Source organism: Vulpes lagopus, chromosome 11 (genome assembly GCF_018345385.1).
Source record: "Vulpes lagopus strain Blue_001 chromosome 11, ASM1834538v1, whole genome shotgun sequence".
In the NCBI taxonomy this organism is placed as follows: Eukaryota; Metazoa; Chordata; class Mammalia; order Carnivora; family Canidae; genus Vulpes; species Vulpes lagopus.
The window spans coordinates 13,227,923-13,247,322 of record NC_054834.1 but is presented as its reverse complement, the minus strand read 5'-3'; the positions used below and the strand labels follow the sequence as shown (position 1 = coordinate 13,247,322).

The 19,400-nt window shown below is 35.9% G+C and overlaps 1 protein-coding gene across 2 annotated transcripts in view; it reads right to left on the bottom strand.

Moving 5' to 3' along the window:
- Positions 1–19,400, bottom strand: part of COG5 (component of oligomeric golgi complex 5) — a 292,761-nt gene that overhangs the window by 42,916 nt on the left and 230,445 nt on the right. The window lies entirely within an intron of this gene.

Here is a 19,400-nt window from a genome sequence, read left to right as displayed (position 1 = left end):
ATCCAAAAGCCCCATGTGTGCTGGTGTTTTCATACATCAGCAGAGTACTTTCAGGGAATACCTTCTGGCAATTGTGAATAGTCTTTCTACTTAAAAACTCAGAAATAAGCCATCAAAACAAAACGAAAGGAAAGGAAAGGGAAAAAAGAAAAGAAAATGAAAAATAAACAAAGGGAAGGAAGGAGGATGGAATAAAAAAAAACCTAATATATATCTGACAGCCATCGTAATCCTCCATGAAATGGGTGGTAAAAAGAGGGTTTTACTTTCATTTCTATAGATTAAAATTTTGTTTTAAAAAGGAAGTTAGCTAAGATTATACTGTACATGGATGATCAGTATAAGTGGTTTTAAAAACTTTTTATTCCCTCACCTTTAATTTAGTTCTGAATACATGAGTTTTAGGACAGAGGACATGTAATGCTTTAAGAATTAATCTAGAATTCTTATAGTTTGATATAAGAAAAGAACCCACATATAAACTATTCTCAATATATTGATCATATTTTAATCAAATCATCTGTAACAATTGTTTTTTAAAGATTTATTTATTTAGAGAGAGAGTATGCACAAGTTGGGGGAGGGGCGAAGGAAGGGGGGGGGGAGAGAGAGAGAGAGAGAGAGAGAAGAGAGAAAGAACATCCAAGTAGACTCCACACTAAGCGTGGAGCCCGACATGGGGCTCGATTCTGGGACCCTGAGATCATGATCTGAACCAAAATCAAGAGTTGGATGCTGAACCAACTAAGCCACACAGGCACCTCTGGAAAAAAAAATTTTTAAGTGAATTAAATTTGATTAGGACAACTAAATTTGATCTAAGTCAACTCTATGAACGTGGACATAGATCTCAACGTGTGAAAAACTGATCTTTTAGAAAAGCTGAAAACTAAGATCATTTTGCCTTTGTTATAGCAAGCCAATGAAGTCTGGGAGAAAGAAATACTATCTTGCTTTCTATTTTCCTTTGATAAACACACATACATACATTTATAAAAATTAAATTCAATGTCTACTTTATCAATTCATACTGTAGTAATAAAGTGCAGTTTAAAAATATTAAAAACTGCAATCAAAGGGAATATTCCTTTGTTAACATTACAACCTATGTAGATGGCTACAAAGTCAACATAAGACTTTTTGACATTAGCTTAAGGAACTCTACTTTATTCTGGCTTTCCTTATGGACATGGTCACCAACTTGCAATTAAGTTGAGCTCGAAAACTGGAGAATAAAATGGCAGTTGTCAGTGGCACCAGTGTTTACGGTAGATTCAGGGTGCTGAATGCTGTAAAGGGCATTTAAAAGTTACGAATTCTAGCTATACAATTTTTAAAAATCCAATCTCTCTTACTTTTCTTGAGATTCTCTCCAAATAATCTTGAAGTAGTATCAAAGAAATGGGAAAGGGAAAAAAATTTTCTTATGTTTTCTTACGTCTATTTATTTTCTGCATTCTATATTTAATGAAAAGACAGGCTCACTGCTAGAAAAGAATAAAGATCTGTTTATTACTGATAATTGACCTTATTTGGGGGGATTTAAAAAGTACAGAAAGGCCCTTGTCAGACTCATGATGATGCTGTAATAAAAAAGCAGATAGTAGCAAATGTTGGCCAGGATGTGGAGAAATCATAACCCTCATCACTGCTGGTGAGAATGTAAAATGGAGTGTCACTTTGGAAAACCAGTCTGGTGATTTCTCAAATATAAACAGAGTGACCACATATATACCCCAGAATTAGACTCTTTGTTATATACACAAGAGAAATAAAAACACATGTTCCCACAAAAACATGTATATAAATGCTCACAGCAACATTATTCCATAGTGTAATAGCCCCAAAATGAAAACAACACAGATGTCAACTGATAAATGGATAAATAAGATGTAGTCTTTTCATACAACACCCAGCAAAAAAGAGAATGAAGTTCTGATACATGCTATAATGTGGATGAACCTTAAAGACATTTTAACTAAAAAAAGCCAGTCACAAAAGCCACATATGGAAAGATTACATTTATGTGAAATATCCAGAATAAGCAAACCCAGAGACAAAAAGCAGATTAGTAATTAGGGGAGGCAGGAAGAGAGGTTAAATGGGAAGTGACTGCTAATGGGTAGGAGCTTTCTTGTTGGGGTGAAGAAATGTTCTAAATTTGATTGTGAATATACTAAAACCCACTGAATTGTCCATTTATATGGGTGAATTACCTTTTAATAAAGCTGTTTTTTAAAAAGTATAGAAATAAAAATCTCCACACTTCAAGGGTTACCTGCTGGATGCCTCAAGCCTTGTAAAAACTAGCCTTTATGATATGATGGCTAAGTTGGAAACCTACAAGTTAATGCCCACTAAGTTAATTTTTAAGGTTCTGCGAAGAAAACATTACACTTAGAAGAGTAAAACATTGACGATATAAAAACTATGGATGAAATACCGCTGTGCCAAAAGCAACAAAATTCAAATATCAATGTGAAACTATAACACTAGGAGACTAGAAATGTAAGATAATCTATTGCTTCTCCTACTTTTACAGCACAGAATATAGTCAGCCCAACACCTGAGCTTGGTGGATTGCCCTGTTTCTCTCCACCACCATTCCTGCCATAATTGTTTTGGGGAAATAATTTCAAATTTACAAAATACTAAAAAAATAAGAATACTGCAAGGAGCACTCATAGATACTTTACCCAGATTTGCTTATTTTTAAAAATATTTATTTATTTACTTTGGCAGGGGAGGTACAGAGGGAAGGGGAAAGAATCTCAAGCAGATTCCTCGCTGAGTGTGGAGTCCCACTTGGGGCTCCATCTTACGACCCTGAAATCATGACAGATGTCTGAGATGAAATCAGACACTTAACTGAGTCACCAAGGCACCACCCCATCAGATGTTTTTAACAACAACTTTGAAAAGTTCTGATAAATGCTTAGTTACACAATTATACCTATACTTATTTTTTTTAAGTGGTGAGCATGGCTATATAATTACCAATTTATAAAAAAGATTTTATTTATTTATTCATGAGAGACAGAGAGAGAGAGAGAGGCAGAGACACGGGCAGAGTGAGAAGCAGGTGCCACACAGGGAGCCCAACGCGGGATTCGATCCCGGGTCTCCAGAATCACGCTCTGGGCTGAAGGCAGTGAGCCACTGGAGCTGCCCACTAAGTTAATTTTTAATGAGGAATTTATAGTGAGATAAGATCTTTTGACCTAATACATGCTTTCTATCTAATTTTGGGGTTCACAGCAAAAAAAAGTACACACAGAAAGGCAAGGTATTATTACTGTTATTATTTTAATGAAAAGTATAAAGGGTAAATATTTGGTTCTCAGATTGTCTCCCCACCTCCCACTCATACGGAAGACATCAGTAATCAAGTAGTCCTGTTACAGTCTGGCAAACACAGTGCTCCAGGCAGCAACTACCAATTTCTTAAACCTGACACAGGGGATGAAATCAATTTGTAATCCCTGATCTATGTCATATCAGATTTTCTGTACAGATGGTCCAATAATTCTAAGTGTATTCATTTAAATGTTTTCTAGGTCAAGAGATGCTAATGAGCAACATATTCCAAGAGCCTTAAAACTGCTATATCCTTATTTTTCCCTCTATTAGAAATGTATCCTAAGAATACAATAAATTAAAACTATATGCACAGAGATAATGCTATTTATAAAACAGAGAAATTGGAAAATCCCACATGTCTAAGAATAAGAGAATAGTTAGGTATATTTGGCAACTCGTATTATGGAAGAAAAAACAATGGGAGATGCGTATGTTACAGTGCCGACTTAAAGAAAGAAAAAAACAACCATGCAAACAGCACATTTGTCTGTGCAGAAGTTCACTTTCACAAAAAGACTAGAAAGAAAGCAAAAATGTTAAGAAATATTATGAAGAATTACAGTGAGTAAAGTTTGAAATATTAGTAAAGAGCATTGTTGAATTACATTAAGTATCTAAAAAGGTTCACTTGTAGAATATACTTAGAAACCGTTGCACAAGATAATTTTATTCAATAATTAAAATAAAAGGTATGCAATCTCCATCTCTGAAAGACTTAAGATAATTTGAGAAAATAAGCTGCTTTGGTCACTGTTTAATTGTCCAAAAGAAGGTTTTGGGGAAAGACAGTTTCTTTCTTTCTCTCTTTCTTTCTTTCATTTATTTATTTGAGAGGGGAAGGGGGAGGGGAGAGAGAATCTCAAGCAGACTCCCCACTGAGCACAGGGCCTGTGGGGCTTGATCTCATGACCCTGAGATCATGACCTGAGCCAAAATCAAGAGTTGGACACTTAACCAACTGAGCTACCCAGGTGTCCCAAGATAGTTTCTTTTGATCCAAAAATTTGTGACACAAATGAAAATAACTGATTTTTATTTATATTTATTTATCAAATGCCTTCATCATAGATTACCTGGTTCAGATTAAGGAATACAAGAATTACAATTAAAAATATTACTTAGGTTTTCTTTTTTAAAATTCCCCTGGCTATTCGGGGTCTTTTCTGATTCCACACAAATCTTAAAATAATTTGTTCTAACTCTCTGAAGAAAGTCCATGGTATTTTGATAGGGATTGCATTAAACGTGTAAATTGCCCTGGGTAACATTGACATTTTTACAATATTAATTCTGCCAATCCATGAGCATGGAATATTTTCCATCTCTTTGTGTCTTCCTCAATTTCTTTCAGAAGTGTTCTATAGTTTTTAGGGTATAGATCTTTTACCTCTTTGGTTAGGTTTATTCCTAGGTATCTTATGCTTTTGGGTGCAATTGTAAATGGGATTGACTCCTTAATTTCTCTTTCTTCAGTCTCATTGTTAGTGTATAGACATGCCATTGATTTCTGGGCATTGATTTTGTATCCTGCCACGCTACCAAATTGCTGTATGAGTTCTAGCAATCTTGGGGTGGAGGCTTTTGGGTTTTCTATGTAGAGTATCATGTCATCGGCGAAGAGGGAGAGTTTGACTTCTTCTTTGCCAATTTGAATGCCTTTAATGTCTTTTTGTTGTCTGATTGCTGAGGCGAGGACTTCCAGAACTATGTTGAACAGCAGTGGTGAGAGTGGACATCCCTGTCTTGTTCCTGATCTTAGGGGAAAGGCTCCCAGTGCTTCCCCATTGAGAATGATATTTGCTGTGGGCTTTTCGTAAATGGCTTTTAAGATGTCGAGGAAAGTTCCCTCTATCCCAACACTCTGAAGAGTTTTGATCAGGAATGGATGCTGTATTTTGTCAAATGCTTTCTCTGCATCTAATGAGAGTATCATATGGTTCTTGGTTTTTCTCTTGCTGATATGATGAGAAAACCATAGCTGGGGGCATCACAATGCCAGATTTCAGGTTGTACTACAAAGCTGTGGTCATCAAGACAGTGTGGTACTGGCACAAAAACAGACACATAGATCAATGGAACAGAATAGAGAACCCAGATGTGGACCCTGAACTTTATGGTCAGCTAATATTCGATAAAGGAGGAAAGACTATCCACTGGAAGAAAGACAGTCTCTTCAATAAATGGTGCTGGGAAAATTGGACATCCACATGCAGAAGAATGAAACTGGACCACTCTCTTTCACCATACACAAAGATAAACTCAAAATGGATGAGATCTAAATGTGAGACAAGAGTCCATCAAAATCATAGAAGAGAACACAGGCAACACCCTCTTTGAACTCGGCCACAGTAACTTCTTGCAAGATACATCCACAAAGGCAAAAGAAACAAAAGCAAAAATGAACTATTGGGACTTCATCAAGATAAGAAGCTTTTGCACAGCAAAGGATACAGTCAACAAAACTAAAAGACAACCTACAGAATGGGAGAAGATATTTGCAAATGACATATCAGATAAAGGGCTAGTTTCCAAAATCTATAAAGAACTTATTAAACTCAACACCAAAGAAACAAACAATCCAATCATGAAATGGGCAAAAGACATGAAGAGGAATCTCACAGAGGAAGACATGGACATGGCCAACATGCACATGAGAAAATGCTCTGCATCACTTGCCATCAGGGAAACACAAAACCACAATGAGATACCACCTCACACCAGTGAGAATGGGGAAAATTAACAAGGCAGGAAACAACAAATGTTGGAGAAGATGCGGAGAAAAGGGAACCCTCTTACACTGTTGGTGGGAATGTGAACTGGTGCAGCCACTCTGGAAAACTGTGTGGAGGTTCCTCAAAGAGTTAAAAATAGACCTGCCCTACGACCCAGCAATTGCACTGTTGGGGATTTACCCCAAAGATTCAGATGCAATGAAACGTCGGGACACCTGCACCCCGATGTTTCTATCAGCAATGGCCACAATAGCCAAACTGTGGAAGGAGCCTCGGTGTCCATCGAAAGATGAATGGATAAAGAAGATGTGGTTTATGTATACAATGGAATATTACTCAGCAATTAGAAATGACAAATACCCACCATTTGCTTCAACGTGGATGGAACTGGAGGGTATTATGCTGAGTGAAATAAGTCAATCGGAGAAGGACAAACAGTGTATGTTCTCATTCATTTGGGGAATATGAATAATAGTGAAAGGGAATATAAAGGAAGGGAAAAGAAATGTTGGGAAATATCAGGAAGGGAGACAGAACATAAAGACTCCTAACTCTGGGAAACGAACTAGGGGTGGTGGAAGGGGAGGAGGGCGGGTGTTGGAGGGGAATGGGTAACGGGCACTGAGGTGGACATTTGACAGGATGAGCACTGGGTGTTTTTCTGTATGTTGGTAAATTGAACACCAATAAAAATTAATTAAAAAAAATATTACTTAGGGGAAGTGTGGGTGGCTCAGTGGTTGAGTGTCTGCATTTGGCTCAGGGCATGATCCTGGAGTTCTGGGATCGAGGCCCACATCAAGTTCCCTTCAGGGAGCCTGCTTTTCCCTCTGCCAATGTTTCTGCCTCTTTCTGAATCTTTCATGAATGAGTAAATAAAATCTTAAAAAAAATAAAAATAAAAATATCAATTCATTATAACATGTCATTTACCCTATAAAAACATAAAATTAAATACATACACATACTCACAAATTATCAAACATCCCTAGTTTGTAATACATTAAAAACTATATTGTATTTGGAAGCCAGACACAGGGGATATTTCTACAAATGTACAGCAAAGGAAAATTTGTAGGTTTATGTAGCATTTCTTCATTTCCCTGGCATGTCAACTTAACTATTAAGTTCTCTCACAAACGAGACTAATTTTCTTAGATGCTAAAACTATCAAAAAATACTTTCAAGTAAATCTTTCTACACTGCAGGTCACATGTTTCTGGTTTCATAAATAAGGCCCACAGAACATGTACCCCAGGGTGGCATATTCTACTTAAATGAACCACTGTATCTGATCACTAGTGTTCCAGTGAGCCATGTTTTATGCTATTACCTATTCTTGTTTTAAAAGTGAATATATCGGGATCCCTGGGTGGCGCAGTGGTTTAGCGCCTGCCTTTGGCCCAGGGTGCGATCCTGGAGACCCGGGATCGAATCCCACGTCGGGCTCCCGGTGCATGGAGCCTGCTTCTCCCTCTGCCTGTGTCTCTGCCTCTCTCTCTCTCTCTGTGTGACTATCATTAAAAAAAAAAAAAAAAAAAAAAGTGAATATATCAGAGATGCCTGGGTGGCTCAGCTGGTTAAGTGTCTGGCTCAGGTCATGATCCCAGGGTTTTGTGATTGAGCTCAGCATGGAGTCTGTTTCTCTCTCTCTCTTCCCTGCTCATGCTCTCTCTCACCTTCTCTATTGCTATGCCTGTCTCTCTTTCTCTCAAATTAATAAATAAAACCTTCAAAAAAAATAATAAAGGTGACTCCATCAGAGTTTAGTGGGTTTATATGGCTGCTTGCCCCTTCACTCCTTAAGCAGCCTTAGGTTACTATCTCTTTAGAAATTTAGTGTTTCCTTTTTCTTTAACTTTTGGAGATTTTCAGGAATCCTTCTCTTATTCCTAAGGTGTCAGTTTTCTCTTCTTAATATCTCTTATCTCCTGTCATCTTGGTCTAACTTGCATTAAAGTGGGAAAAGAGGGGATCCCTGGGTGGCGCAGCGGTTTGGCGCCTGCCTTTGGCCCAGGGCGCGATCCTGGAGACCCGGGATCGAGTCCCACGTCGGGCTCCCGGTGCATGGAGCCTGCTTCTCCCTCTGCCTATGTCTCTGCCTCTCTCTCTCTCTCACTGTGTGCCTATCATAAATAAATAAAATTAAAAAAAAAAAAAAAAAAATAAAGTGGGAAAAGAGGACTAACCACATGATAGCTTGGAGACTTTTCTATGAATGAAGTGTATACTTAAGTGCATGGACACTGTGACATCAATCCTAGCAGTTCAGAGGTTATTTTTATTTTATGTATGCTAATATACAACCGAAATGGTGGAAATAAGACCAAAGCTTGTTTATACACACACATGTGCTTTGTAATTCAAAACTGTATTGCTCTTACACCCTGTATTCCTGTTACAAAGCCTTTTTATCATTACTTTTCTCATTAACCTTCTCTAGATCTTCCACACTTTTACCCTTTAGGTCAAAATATCCACCTGGCACATGAGATTTGGTAACCACAGAGGGTGGGAAAGGCAAATATAATTTGCTAAGAATGGATCATTTAAAAGTTTTATTTTATTTTCCTTCAAAGGACCTCATGCTTTTGAACAAAAGATGGAATTTCCACCTACCCATGACTAATCACTGGTTTCTAAACACTGGCTTTGTTAATTAAATGTAGAGTCACAAGTCTGCATATTTTAAATTCTTTGTGGAAGAGAGAATTGTTCACTGTCAGGTATACTGAGTTTTTCCCATTTTCTAATAATGAATACTATGATTAATCTGTTGTTTTTCATTAATCAACAGATAAACTCTTCACATATACTCAGTATACAGGAGGAAGCATCTTTGATTTAGGATACTCTGGGTTTGGTAGAGAGTGAATTTTAAACCATAGATTTTCCAAAAGAATGAAAATGTATTACCCTCAGGGATATAGAAAAACTAAAATCCTAGCATCCTACTATTAAGGCCTTAATTAGCTGATAAAATTAAAAAAAAAAAAAAAAACACTCCTAACATCCTACTATAATATCCTACTATCCTAAACCTAAGTTAGCTAATAAAATTTAAAAAAATAATTAATAGTTTATACATTTGTAAATACAGACTAGTACTTTTAGTTTTTGAGAGATGTAAATTCTAATGTAATTAAACCTACAATCTTGAATGCAGTATTAATTTTCATTGCAAAGTTCTTTATATACAGTCAAATATAAATTTCAATCTAACTAAAGTCCTAATGACAAAAAGTTTATATTATTGAACTTCAAAGCAATAAGCTTCTGAATATTAACCTTAATAGTAGTGTTCATAATGTTAAACCAGAAAAAAATTATCTGAGAGTAATTATTATCTAAAAAACTAGGAATTTATTTTGCAAATCGCAATGTCATTTTAAGTTTGTGTCTGCCTTAAATGACTACAGTTGTCTAATAGAGTCTTGAGGTAGTTCAATTTCCCATTTTAATAATTGATTTGTCAATTTCTCTCTGAAATTCTCTCCATCCGTTTTATTAGTCTGAGGTTGCACTGTAAGGTGTATCATAATTCTTACACCTTCCTAGTAAATTATTCTTTTTCTCGTTTAATGACACTCCCCCCAAAACCCTAATAATGCTTTTTGCTTTAGAATCTATTTTGTTTGATATTATTATAGCACTTTTTATCATCTCTCATCTAGTTAGTATTTGCCTGAAACATCTTTTCTCCATTCCTTTACTTTCATCTTTTAATATATTCTTATTGATGAGGGATAGAAGCAGAAAAATGTTCATCTTTAACCCAGAAGGCTGACATATAGCCTGCATTGTTCTTTTTTTTTTTTTTTAAGTTTTATTTATTTTAGAGAGGGAGAGAGAATCTGAAATAGAGTCTGTGCTGAGCATGGAGCCCCATGAAGGACTCAATCCGATGACAGCAAGATTATGATCTCAACCGAAGCCAAGAGCTGGACACTTAACGGACTGAGCTAGGGCTAGGGGCCCCTAGCCTGCAGAGTCCTGATAAGGATCAAATACATGCAGGTTGCTTCATTCTTAGACGGTCTCATGATTGCCTGTACATCTCACTGATAGTTAATATCGAGCTGAATACTAAGTACCAGAGAAATTTTGCTAAAGCAGTTTTACGAGTGGAAATTTGAAGACGACATTTATGATCTAACACTCCTTGCTTGTCTCATCCCCCTTGGGCACCAAGCATATAGCCACCAACTTCATAGGGCAAAAAGTGTAGCTCTTTCTGCCCACAGGCCCAGTGCCTATGCTATAAGAAAACCACCTGTTGGGATCCCTGGGTGGCGCAGCGGTTTGGCGCCTGCCTTTGGCCCAGGGCGCGATCCTGGAGACCCGGGATCGAATCCCACGTCGGGCTCCCGGTGCATGGAGCCTGCTTCTCCCTCTGCCTGTGTCTCTGCCTCTCTCTCTCTCTCTGTGACTATCATAAATAAATAAATAAATAAATAAATAAATAAATAAATAAATAAGAAAACCACCTGTTTGTACCAAAAAATGTCCCAAGTATTCTTTCTTGACTATGACAAGAAATCATATCACTTCACATGTGATACACCATATCACTTACGTTTTAGGCGTGTCACACAAAGTTAAATTTAGTTATTGAATCTATCCAAATTGAGAAATGTCAGTGGTCAGTTTAGTCTTCCAAATATACTGTTTACATTTATTGTAATCAGTGATATATTTGACATCCATCTTACTATGTACTTCTCATATGATTTTCTTTGCTTCTTTTTATTTTCAGCCTTTTACTGAATGACACTTTTGTCTTTTACCTATTTTTCCATCGTGAACTGATGAAGCTACATATTTTATTTCTACTCTTTCAGTGGTCATAGTTAAGTTATTAAAATTCATAGTCAATTTAAGTCAAAACATCTGTGGCTTTACAGTCCTCCTGAATAATATGAGCATTTTAGAATGCTTTAACATTCATTACCCTTTCTCCTCATTTCAAATTTTAATGTAGAATAGTATTTCAGTTCTATCTTATTTACAAGTCCCAAATTAGTCACTATTATTTCTTGTTTGATGCAATTAAGGCTTGGATTTACCTACATGTTTACCAATTGTTTGTGCTTACATTACTTCTTGCATTCCAATACTTCCTTTTGAGTTAGATTTCCTCCTTCTCTGTCCAACCATTAAATGGCTTCCATTTCTTGCAGAGTGAAGTCCAAGGCTAAACCTCCTACCATATTTCTACAAGGGCTGGTGTGACCTAGAGTTATGGTTACAGTTTCCAGAAAATCAGATTGGGTCACAGAAATTCCAAGAAAGCAAGAGCATTTAGTCAGTCTCTAGTTTTTTAGGATTCCAGAATACGGGCACATAGCAAGGCTGAAGAAGCAGGGTCCTTAGAACCAGAGAGAGGCTCTGGTTTGAAGGTGCTACTTTACATATAACAGAATACAGAACGCAAACTGCTGCAACAGCTACTAGACTCCTGTTGGCTTTTAAGCCACTTACTTATACCTCTCTCCTCAGCCACACTCAGTGTGATCAGTCCCTTCAGGTGCCACTTAACTGATTTCTTCTGCAAGTTAAAAACCTGCATATGGTAAAAACACAAACAGAACTCACTTAAAAGTATAAATTGAAAACCAAATGTTCTCTCTCCACATCTTTAGTCCTATTCTCCAAAGTTATACACTAACAGTTTCTTGTTGGGATCTTCCAGAAAAGAAGAGAAAGAAAAAACAGCATTTATTTATATTAGCTGTTTCACTTACAGGTGGGACTACTAAATGTACTATTTTTACCTTCTTTTTCTAGCTTAATAATATGTCTTAAGTTTTCCAAAATAGCACATAAATGCCTTCACAAGACTACCAGGTATCTCCCTTACTATTTCACTCACTAGTTCACACTATCAATTATTTTCTTGAAGCATTTTCTATGGATTCCTGAGAGAAAAAGGAATCTCAATTCCCCAGAGCTCAATATTCATTGTCATTACTGTCAATCTTTGAAGGCTATCAGAATGATTACAGTTAGAAACTCAATTTCCCAACTAAATAGGGTTCTCAGCAAGAGAGTGGCCACATATATTTTATAAAAGTAAAAATAAAGAAATCTATACCCAAGAAAAGATGCCTCACATACACACACACACATGCACACGCACACTCATATCCCTTATTTTCTTCAAAATTCCAAATGCACAGCATATTATATCTAGTTTTGCTTAGTTTATTTTAGGAAGTTCTTAGATGTTTAAACTGGGGAGAAGTGGGTGGTTGGTGAACTAAAGAAGAAAAATAGGCATTTCTACTTTTCCTGATCTGTCCTTTTTTACTTATTTTCTAAGGTTAGTTTATGCAATATTAGCGATTCACTAAGCATCTTCCAAAATTTATAAAAGCCTCCCCATATTCTTTCAAGTCCTAAAGACTACATGATTATCCTCTATAAAGCTAGGATATACCTATGTGGCCCACCTCTACACATACCTTTACAGGTTTTTTTAAAAGTATTTTTAATTTAAATATAAAATCAAGATAGAAATATATTTTAAAAAATCAACAAACAGGTAAATGAATTATCACAAATTAAAAATTCTTGTAACCACAGACAAGAAATTTAAATATTACTAGCACTCCAAAAACCCTTCCTTGTGGTCCCAATTCAATCATCTCCTCCTTCCTCCTATAAAGTGATTTCTTTATATAAATGGAATCATTTGGGACATATTATTTCATTTATAGTAACCATATACATGTTTGTATTTTGCTCAACATTATGCTTGTCAGATTCTTTCACGTAGGAATGTATGTAAGCTAAAGTTTCATTTTTCAATATTGTATAGTATTCCACTAATGAATATCTTAGCATTTATGTATCCATTCTACTGTTGATAGGCATTTGGGCTGTTTCTAGTTTGAGGCTATTACAAATAATGCTATTACAAATGTCTCATGATGTACACATATGGGTATTTCTTTTAGGTTTCCTTTTCACACATTTAGATCTACATTCTATCTAAAACTGATTTTTGCCTCTGGTGAGAGCCAACTATCACTTTTTTCTATAAGGCGTTGAAAGGAAATCATCACTTACTGGAAAGACCATCCTTTCCCCACTGCTCTCTACTGCCACCATCTTTGTCACATAGCAAGTGACTGTATATGTGTGGGGCTGTTTCTCTTTCAATGTATGTCTCTATCCTTATGCTAATACTTCATCATCTTAATTACTGTAGATTTCTAAGGAGTCTTGATATTAGTAGAGCAAATATTTCTGCATTGGTAAAAAAAGTATACTGTTATATTGAACTTACAGATCTATTTTAGAAAGACATATATATTTACTATGCTGAGCTATCCAATCTGTGAAGAGAGTATGTGCCATCATTTACTTATTCCTTTAATTTCTCTCAATATGACTTTAGTTTTCAGTGTAGTCTTCCCATGTTTTCTCAAATTATTCACAGAAACATGTTATTTTTGATGCCATTATAAATAATGTTTTCAAAAAATAAATTCTATATTCTGTTTTCTGGTATGCAGAAATAGTTGATTTCTGTATAACTTGTGTATGAAGGAGTTCAGGACATGCCACTCCAAAATATGCTGCTCTGGTATATTATTTTGAGTTTAAGTCACTGAAAAACAGCAAATACAGCAGAATGGCTTTCTCGGAACTTGCCGTATCTGCCTGAGGGCAGTCCTCCAAAAGGAACTCAACCATCATAAATCCTCTAAGAGTTTCATCGACCAGGAAAACTGATTCTTATCACAGGACAGAAAACAGGAAGTAGCCATCACAACCACACACACATTTTGTCACAAACTGTATCTCCCATCTATTCTTCCAAGGGCCTGATCATCTTTTCTAAAAATCATTCATTCTATCCTAAGTGGGCCATATCCCCTCTTCCTTTTCCTCATTAAAACATTACAGTTTGTGACAGACAAATATTGGGAGATTTTCTAGATAATTTTCAATCCTTTCAGGAGGAGGGATTATAGACCTCTTTGAAATATGTCACAGTTTCCCAGAAAAAATTCACATGTCATAACATTTGATAATTTCCTGGGCTTCACAGCCAGATACCCTGAAGCCCCTTCACTGACCTTGTAGATTAACAATTTCTACCCTAAAATATTGAAAAATGACTTTAAAAAGAGATTATCCGAGGAGAAAAAGGATTTTCTTGATTCCTATCACAGAACACTTTCCATATACATCATTTTTTTAGGTATGTCTCAGAAAATATCCTAAATTGGCATAACTTCATACTAGTGAGTTGAGTAAAAGTTGCCCAAAAGTGTGCTATGTGCTTTACTATGTGTAGTAAAGGATAATCTGAAAATATCAGTCTTCTGAGATGTAAATGAGTTCTTTTATATTCAAAAGCAGGAAACTTTAGTTGGCATCCTAATTTTTAAAGGAAGGGTTTATGTGTCTTTTTTTTCTTCCCCTCTCACAGATTGTCTCAAGTGTTTGGGGGTTTTGGTCTTTCAATCGTGCTTCCCTCTCCCCTCCAAACCATTGTTCTCCAATTCACAACTGTATCTAATGCTTAAGGCTCAGAAATCCCATCACATTGGTGGCATATTGCAGATCCAAATCCTGAGTGTGTTTTGGCCTTGGTTCCATTTACCAAGCAATACTGTCTCATATCATACTATGCTGGTACTTATAGCAGCCCTCAGAGTTAAATGTAGGTTTTCTTTATATCATATTTGTGAATATAGCTAGATCTTTACTGTTAGGTATATCTGTACGTTTGAGTATGCTAGCTAGGAGAGTGTTCTGAGTGAATCAAAGCCTAATCTTGACTAAAGGCTGACAATTTTCTCTCTCGGATACATACTTCTATGTAGTGTAATTTTGAAACATACATTAGGGAATTAAATTATATTCCAATACCCTGGAACAAGGATGAGAATAAAAGCTCCTTCTGATCATTAATATGCTTGAAAAGATGTAAAAGCTCTATGGTAGTGAGATTTCTAATTCCTGTAAAAATGGACCAGGTAATTCAGACTAATCCTGTTAATGAGAATACCTTGAAAAAGTGAATAATGTATTTTAAAAATCTTTATGGTATGGAAGTGCTAATATGGTAGTAAAAAATTATGAGGCAAGATTCAATTGCCCAAAATTCTTTTCAAGTCTCTACTACTTCTATTTCCTAGAGTTAGTTTGGGAAATTCTATTGTTCAGAGATTGAAGAAACTTCACATTCTGAAATTAAGTTAAAAATAAATAAAAGTACCTTTTGTAATGAAAAAAAGAAAACATGAAAGAAAACTATTTATTTGAATATTATATACAGTAATGAAAACAGGGTTAGGGCAATAAAGATTAGAAAATGTGATAAGGGGCCAAAATATATATCATAAAATAAAAACAAGGCTCATGAGTTTTTTAAAGTAATATTAACATTAATTAAAATCATTAAGTGAATTATAGTAGTAATAAATTTCTGTCTTTTTGGCTATGAAACTGATATTGAATGCCATTAAAATTTATTACACACTTGGGAGAATGTATTTGCCAATCATGTATCATAAAAGATTAATATCCTACATATATATTAAGAACTCCTACAACCCAGCAGCAAAAACCAAAAATCCCAATGAGATTTTAGATCTTCTGAACAGACAACCACAATGATATATGACCTCTTATACCTAGTATCAAAAAAGACATATAGTAAGTGTTAGTGAGGATATGAAGAAAAGGCAACTGTTAGGCACTGTTGGGAATATAAATTGGTGCAGCCACTATGGAAAACATTATGGACCTTTCTCAAAAAATTAAAAACAGAACTATCACATGGATCTACTTCTACTTCTCATTCTGTTTCTGGGTATTTACCCAAAGAAAATAAAATTACTATCTTGAAGAGATATCTGCACTTCTATGTTCACTGTAGCATTTATACTAGCCAAGACATGGAAACAACCTGTCTATGAATAGATGAATGGATGAAGCAAATGTCAGAGATATATGCACACATGTGTATGTAAACATACTCATACATACATCACACATATATACACACACACACACGTATATGCAATGGAATATTATTGAGCCATTAAAAGAGGAAGAAAATCCTGGGAACCCTGGGTGGCGCAGCGGTTTGGCGCCTGCCTTTGGCCCAGGGCGCGATCCTGGAGACCCGGGATCAAATCCCACGTCAGGCTCCCAGTGCATGGAGCCTGCTTCTCCCTCTGCCTGTGTCTCTGCCTTTCTCTCTCTCTCTCTGTGTGACTATCATAAATAAATAAAAATTTAAAAAATATTAAAAATAAATAAATAAATAAAAGAGGAAGAAAATCCTGTCATTTGTGATAACAAGAATTGACCTAAGGGCATTATGCTAAATAAAATAAGTCAGACAGGGAGTCGATACTGCATGATTATCACTTGTACATGGAATATTTTAAAAAGAAGAATTCATAGGCACAGAAAACAGATTGGTGATTGCTAGAGGCAGGGCAGAGGCAATATGAATGAAATGGTCAAAATACAAAATTCTACTATAAGATAAATAAGCCCTAGGAATATAACATATAGGAGGGGGCTACAGTTAACAATACTGTATTGAATATTGAAAACTGCTAAGAGAGTAAATTTTTAAAGTTCTCACCACAAAAGGGATGCCTGTCTGGCTTGATTGGAAAAGCATGCAACTCTTGATCTTGGGGTCATGAGTTCAAGCCCCACACTGGGTGTAGAGATGGCTTAAACAAACAAACAAACTTAAAAAAAAAAAACGTTCTCACCACACACACATAAATTAGGGGCACCCTGTGGTGGCGCACCTGGTTTCTTTTCAGGTAGTGATCTCAGGGTCACTGAGATCAAACCCTGTGTCAAGCAGACTCCCTGACTGGGGAGTTAAACGCAGATCTTCAACTCCATTTTTTTTATAGCTCAAAAAAATACATATGTGAATAGATATTTTTAAAAAATTAATGCAGACTGACAGGCTTCTAGTAGGGAGATTAAGGAATAAAAAGGAAAGTTCATGAACTGTCTTTTTTTGTTTTTGCCATGATCCTAATTTGGCTTTGAGACATACGGCATGATTGGTCCCAGTCCCTCATCCCTCTCTGCATTTACATCCTTTGCAATTTATTTATTTATTCATTCATTCATTCATTCATTCATTCATCCTTTGCAATTTAATACTACACTGTGGTTGGGTTGTTTTGGTGAGCCAGACTTTTGGGAATATTTTCTCTCGTGTGCTTCTGCCCTCATCATGGGATCAAGCCCAAGAGAGCCAGCTGCAGGAGTAAAGACATGCAGAACAGAGTATTTAACTATGGATGAAGCTAGCCTCCACCAGCAGCCAGCCTGCTGTGAGCAAACTCAACCAAGATAAGCAAAGTCACTGAGCTGCCTCCTATCTGTCTGGAGAAATATGAGCATTAAGTGCTTATTATATGCCCTTTGGGTGTTGTGGCTGTCTGTCAGGTAATGTTCTCATGGCAACAGATAATACACACTTTGCAGACTTTAACCAAAAAGTTTGCATTTTTTACTTCCTTCTGAAAATACTGCTTAATGACAATAACCATTATTTGACATTTCTGTCTTCACTCTGGCCTACTGAATCTTAGACCAACATGACCATTTACTACCGTACTGACCTGGCGTAGCCCACAGAAAATCAAGCTCTCACAACTCTGGGAGCCAAGTCAGAAAACAATCTCAAAGGAAAGAGAGAATGACCCTAAAATAGCTCAATGCAAGAATGGAGGTAAGAAGGAGTAGACGGCTAAGAATCAAGAGAATAGGTAACCCAAAGAGCTCAGTGTCTTTGTATTATAGCTTAAGTGCATTTAGGCCGAAGAATCTATTGATATGTATCGTATATTTGCACATAATACAAAAACTCTTCCAAGTGATTTCATATTTTAAAAACCTTTTGCTATTTTAATGTTAATAATACAGATTACTGTATAATATATAGAGCAGTATCCAGGTAGATGACATTTAAAACTAAAAAAGTTGAACTCACATGTTCTCTGTTGTCAATTAAATATCATACATGTTGGTTTTCTTCCACTATAGGAATGTCAAGTCCCCAAATTGCTTAAGAAATTACACAAAGAATAAAGGGCATATTTACAAAGCTTTTAAAAAAAACCGAAATCCTATTGCCATCTAGTACTATTGACCTCATACACAGCTACTGACCTGCATTAAAGTTGAAACCTCTCCTTAAATGTCACTCCTATTATTGTTTCCATTTAAATGGCCTGCAACCTAATTAAATGTCAATCTACTTTCTCACAGTTTATAACATTTGACATTTACACCAAGATTCTAGATGTCACCCCCTGAAACCATCAGATAGTAGTTTATTGTTGGTAAATGTCCTCCCAGTTTACCTTTTAAAAGGACTAATTACTATATTTGCCTATAATTTTTTAAAAGATTTTATTTATTTATTCATGAAAGATACAGAGAAAAAAAAAAAAAAGAAAGATACAGAGAGAGGGGCAAAGACATAGGCAGAGGGAGAAGAAGGCTCCCTGCAGGGAGCCCGATGTGGGACTGGATCCAAGACCCCAGGATCACGCCCTGAGCTGAAGGCAGATCCTCAACCACCGAGCCACCCATGCATCCTTATTTGCCTATAATTTTGACATGACAAGTTTATAAGCTTATAAAGGTTTATAAAGGTACCACAATAACTCCTTTATATACTAATATTTTAATTTCATTTTAATATCCAGAGGACAAGAAAAACATCGATTCAAACATGAAATAGCAAGGTCTAGTGACATTTTCTTCTAAAGGTCACATTTCAGAACTATACAAATTAGTAACATATAACCATTAAATTATCAGTTTTGTTCAGTTCATAAAATAGGATATACACATCTGTAGGTGTGTGTTTTGAACATAAAATTCTACTTAGTAAATTAATTATAACTTCAAAACTGATGTCAAAACAAGTGAATAAGAACTTTTAAATAAAGACAGTCTATAAAAAACACTGATCTCCTTTTCACAAAAGGGTACCTGGGAAGCTGATATTCACATTACACATTAAATTAAATACATACTAGAGGTAGTAAAACCCTTACTGGTTACAATTCACGTATGAAAATTCAAGGTTAAATCCCTGTTCTTTTCTAAGCTTAAAAAAAAAATCATCTAAATATCTGTTATGCTCTGTATGTTTGTATCCTCATTCACTCCACCCTGGATTTATACCTTGAAACCTAATGCCCAAGGAGATGGGGCCTTTGGGAGGTGATTAGGTCATGAGAGTGGAGTGAGCACCTATGAATGGGATTTATGCCCTTACAAAAGAGGCTT